This window comes from Bos mutus, chromosome 2 (assembly GCF_027580195.1).
Source record: "Bos mutus isolate GX-2022 chromosome 2, NWIPB_WYAK_1.1, whole genome shotgun sequence".
Classification (NCBI taxonomy): Eukaryota; Metazoa; Chordata; class Mammalia; order Artiodactyla; family Bovidae; genus Bos; species Bos mutus.
Genome location: NC_091618.1, coordinates 119,033,009 through 119,038,455, shown reverse-complemented (window position 1 = coordinate 119,038,455; position 5,447 = coordinate 119,033,009). Strand labels below are relative to the sequence as shown.

Below are 5,447 nucleotides of genomic sequence, written 5' to 3'. Positions count from 1 at the left end.
GACACATCTGAAAATAAATGGGGGTATTCACTAGTTCCAGTGGGCCTGGCATAGGGACTCAGTCATGAATATCAGGAGTGGTTAGGCTAATGGACTTTGGGTTTGAAAGAGATGCAGATGGGTACTATTTTTCATCTTTTTCTCTTGGAATAGAATGTTTTATCTCTGCATTTTTTGCTTTTTGATCAGTAAGAGTATTTTTCAATGAAATCTTCACTAATGTTTATTCTCCATATTGTCGTTGTACTTTAGAAAATAACACAAGTTAGAAGATACTATGAAATTTTTAAAAGAACTTTTGAGTCCCTCTAGGGAAAGGACCATTGTGAGAAATGATTAGCTAATTCTTTTAAATGTTTGTTTCAATATACTCATGTTAAAATTGTATAAAATTCTACATAGAGTTGTGATTTTTGATGTGTGTTAAAGTATTTGGTCTATTACATATGGTATTCAGAATCTATGGACCTGGACTCAGTCAACTTAAACTGTTCACTAATCATTAGAGTTCAGATTCTAATTCATCTCAGGCTCAATACATTGCTAGTTCTGTGAAATATTAGTTAGGGATGTGGAAATGACTACTATTTAGTCAGAGAAAATTATTGTGTGTCTTGGGTTAAAAGGAATTTTTTTTTTGCAATATTTATCCTTGATAAATTAGAGAAGTGAGACCTGTATAGAATCTAGGAAATTTCAAATCTGAGCCTAGGAAAGATAAAGGTTACAAATAAAGGTAGAAAACTTCTGCTGATATTAACACTGGAATTTAAATTTCACCCAGAAATTGTGTGGACTCTATGATGTCCTTCCATTTGATACTTTCAGTTCAGTTGCTTAGTCGTGTCCAACCCTGAGCGACCCCATGGACTGCAGCACACCAGGCTTCTCTGTCCATCACCAACTCCTGGTGCCTACTTAAACTCATGTCCATCGAGTCAGTGATGCCATCCAACCATCTCATCCTTTGTCATCCCCTTCTCTTCCTGCCTTCAATCTTTCCCAGAATCAGGGTCTTTTCTAATGAGTCAGTTCTTCACATCAGGTGGCCAAAGTATTGGAGTTTCAGCTTTAGCATCAGTCCTTCCAATGAATATTCAGGATTTCCTTTAGGATGGAGTGGTTGGATCTCCTTGCAGTCCAAGGGACTCTCAAGAGTCTTCTCCAACACCACAGTTCAAAAGCATCAATTATTTGGCACTCAGGTTTCTTTCTAGTCCAACTCTCACATCCATGCACGACTACTGGAAAAACCATAGCTTTGACTAGACAGACCTTTGTTGGCAAAGTAATGTCTCTGCTTTTTAATATGCTGTCTAGGTTGGTCATAGCTTTTCTTCCAAGGAGCAAGTGTCTTTTAATTTCAGGGCTGCAGTCACCAGCTGCAGTAATTTTGGAGCCCAAAAAAAGAAAGTCTCTCACTGTTTCCATTGTTTCCCTATCTATTTGGCATGAAGTGAAGGGACCAGACGCCATGATCTTAGTTTTCTGAACGTTGAGCTTTAAGCCAACTTGTTCACTCTCCTCTTTCACTTTCATCAAGAGGCTCTTTTGTTCTTCACTTTCTGCCATAAAGGTGGTATCATCTGCATATCTGAGGTTATTGATATTTCTCCCAGCAATCTTGATTCCAGCCTGTGCTTCATCCAGCCCAGCATTTCTCATGATGTACTCTGCATATAAGTTAAATAAGCATCAGGTAGAATATAAGTTAAATAAGCGTCAGGTAGGATAATCCTTACCTGTTCCTCCTCTTGGAGGGCAGAATAGAATGTTATTTGATACTTTAGAGGTGGGAAAGCTCCCTTGCAGTCTTAGGGAGAGGTATTACCTTGTATGTCATGAAAATTATGATACTAAGAATAGGAATAGCATAAAATGCTATTGGTTGTGTATACCTAAACATACCTGTATATAAGCAGCAGTATATTTTGATTATTTATATATGAGATGATTTTACCTTAATCAGTTGGTTGTTATGCATGGTCTTTAATAATATTTGGAGATGCTGATGATTAAACAAAACTTCCCACACTTGTTACACTATTGAAGGTGGGAAGTAGTATAGCCTAATGGTTAAGTTCAGCTTCTGTAGTCAGACTTTGTGAACACAAATTCCAGCTTCTCCAGTCATTAGCTGTGTGATTTTTGACCAAGTTAATCAACGTATCTGTGCTTTAGTTTCCCAAGTCTAGGAGACAATAAAGGAAACTTTAAAGGGATTGTTGTCAGGTAAAAATGAGATAATACACATAACACACTTAGCAAAGTTCTTTGCTACAGAACTACATGAAGTTCTACAGCACTCACAAAGCTAGCCATTATTATAAATTATACAGTTTAATAACTAATATCAACTACTTCATAGATACACTAATTTCTTTGCCAAGAGAATTTCTGCAACTCTGATTTTTGAGCCTTTGGTTTGAAACTGACTTCTTATTTTTAAAATTAAATATGCCTTTGTTCACTTGTCTATTTTTCCTTGTTGACTTTAGGAGAACAATGAAATGGAAGGGAGAACAGAGGTGGAATTGTAAGCACTACAGGAACTCTTGAAAACATGTAACCGTGTGAAATGCAGGCAGATTTTTTAACAACAAAATATATAACTTGGGTTTTAGATTTTTGGAAAGACCAAGTGACTTAAAACGTTGCTTCTGCATGAATGTGCTTTGTGAACCCTGTATGCATGTGTAAACCTGGAATGTTTGGAAGTGACCCAAATCAGAGCGAGATCCAGGTACAGGAGCCAGGTTATATAACCAGTGTCTGTGTAACCAGGGCGGACTCATTCAAGGACAGTCTCTTCTCAGGCACCCAAGTTGTAGTTGAATAGTCACCTGGATCCTCCTGGGTTCACAGACATTTATTTTAAGACCTGAATTGGATTTTCTGTATTGGAATTTAGACAACAAAATAATTAGCAAGAAAAAAACATAATTGGTGAACTACAATTGGTGAACTTACCAAAGAGTTTAAGTCTGTATATATCTAATTACTACATGTATGATTCTTCATGCTCAGTCTCACTTCCACAGAAATAAGTGTCAAGACTCAGAGTGTGGAAGGTAAAATCTTAGTCTTGTTTCTCTTTTGTGTAGCCTTCTTCTTGTGTCCCCAACATGTAGTCACCAGGCTGGTCCTAAGACCTCTCTATTGCAGTGACTCTTGGACTTTTAGCATGAGAGAAAGCCTGGAGAGCTTGCAAAAAATGCAGATTCCTGGAATTCATCCTTGAAGTTTCTGACTCAGAAGTCTGAGGGTAGGATCCAGGAATACAAATATTTTTTTTTAAATTGAAGTGCAGTTAATTTATAATGTTATATTAATTTCAAGTATATATCAAAGCAATTCAGTTTATATATATATATACACACACACATATATATTTTTTTCAGATTCTTATATAAGATATTGAATATAGTTCCCTATGCTATACAGTAGATCCTTATTGTTTACCTGTTTTATATACAATAGTGTGTATATATTAATCCCAAACTCTGGAATCTAAACTTTTTATCCAAACATTTTATAAGAATCACAGTTGATTCACAGACCACACTTGGAAATCAGTACTAATTTTCTAGAGGAGCACTAGTTTCAACCTGGGATGCATATCAGAATTACTGTGGCTCTAAGTGAAGTCCAGTGAAATATGCTCAGCTCTGTCCCTCCACGCTGCATTAACCACTGCTGTGAGCCATCCGTGTGGAGTCTGTCATGTGTGAATTCTAGAGAACCAGGCTGTGTTCTCTCATTGGCTACCCACTGGCCTTTACCCACAGGTTTTCATCCACTGTGATTCTCCATGGTGATATGGACCACTGGCCACCACCTCAGTATCCCTGTGAGCTCACTTGTAATACTCAGATTCCAGGGTCCAAACGTAACCCTCCAAAGTCCAAAAAGAAATGATGGGAGGTAAGGTGTTGGAGCCAGAATTTCTCCCCTGTTCCCCAGATGACAGTCGTGCTTTGGCGGAGTTCTCTAGCCAGGTCTCTATGGTGCTCCAGACAACCCCAGGGGCTGTGGTAACCACCTGGAGTGTGGTGACCGTGTGGTCGATACAGAGACCACCACGACTGCTGAATGTCAGCAGTGTCTCTCCCCTTGCACAGCTCCAGCCCTCTCCCTTCTTTGCCTCCTGGGAATGCCGCTTCCCCTGTCCTTGTGGTTTTCTGGTGGGAAACACAGGCTCCTTCTCTCTGGTCTCTTCTTGTCCACCACCCTCTTCCACAACTGCCAGGTAGAGGCCAGATGACTATGCCAAGTATGCAGACGTGATGGCACATGTTCAAACTACCACTGTCCTGGCAGAAGGACCCCTGTAAGCCCTTCATACCCTTGAAGTCTTTCTTGCCTCCTTGCCTAAGCAAGGTTTGAATTTGTTGAGAAGTTCACAGGCTCTCGGATCTACTGTCTTCTTACACTGCATTGGCAAAGGAACAGTATAATGTACCCTTGGCTGGCAGGGGAATAGGCAATCTGGTCTTTAGAAATACCTGATTTCTTGAAATGTTTCTGAATTATCAAGAATTAAAGCCAGAAAAATGTTTACTGTGCTTGGGTAGTAGTTTTGAGTCTTCAGTGTGTGTACTTTAATAGACCCATTTAAAAATGCAAATTATAGAATGTTTTAATGTTGCTGTATAAAATAATAAAGAAACTGTATAAAATAGTGAAAAGAGGGAGGGGGCATATGTATGGCTAATTCATATTGCTGTATGACAGAAACCAGCACCATATTGCAAAGCAACTATCCTCTAATTAAAAATAAATAAATTTTTAGAAAGTGACATTAAAGATGATGAACAACTCTATTGCTGATTATTTTAAAAGCCACCAATAGTGTTCTGTCTTGCTAAATAGCTTTTGAATTTTAATTTTATTTATGTAATTTTTGGCTGTGCTGGGTCTTCGTTACTTCAGACTTTCTCTATTTGCAGCGAGCAGGGGCTACTCCTTGTGCAGTTTGGGGTCCTCATTGTAGTTCCACAACAAGTTCTCTTACTGTGGGACGTGAGCTCTGGGCTCTGGGGCTTCAGTGGTTGTGGCACATGGGCTCTGTAGCTGCAGCACACAGGCTTCGTTGCTCCTCAGCCTGTGGGATCTACCTGGATCAAACCACCTCCTCTGCACTGGCAGGCATATTCTTAATCGCTGGACCACCAGGGAAGTCCCAAATAACCTGTTTTTTTTTTTTTTTTAGAAAAACAAAATCTATAGAACCCCAGGGAGTGATTGAGGGTTAGGTTTAACATCTTATTGCAAGATCGTGTTATGGTGGAGCCCTGCATCCAGCCTGACGCAGCCCTCCTAGATGACCACTTCCTTCCTCAACGATAAGAAAAGCTCACTGGTAACTTAAGGCAGCAAGGTTTGTTGAAGGTGAGTGAGTGGCGAAAAGATATACCTACCTGGAAAATGATATCACCAAATTAGAT

General features: G+C 39.3%; 1 long non-coding RNA gene and 1 other non-coding gene across 2 annotated transcripts; both read left to right on the top strand.

Annotated features, from left to right (window-relative positions):
• Positions 1 to 1,719: 1,719 nt before the first annotated feature.
• LOC138984989 (U8 small nucleolar RNA) lies at positions 1,720 to 1,855 on the top strand. Its single transcript, XR_011462225.1, has one exon. It is a non-coding gene; the product is annotated as a U8 small nucleolar RNA (small nucleolar RNA).
• Positions 1,856 to 2,496: 641 nt separating this feature from the next.
• Positions 2,497 to 3,924, top strand: LOC138990406 (uncharacterized). The gene is made up of 2 exons (XR_011466497.1): positions 2,497 to 2,536; positions 3,789 to 3,924. It is a non-coding gene; the product is annotated as an uncharacterized lncRNA (long non-coding RNA).
• The last annotated feature ends 1,523 nt before the right edge of the window (positions 3,925 to 5,447 follow it).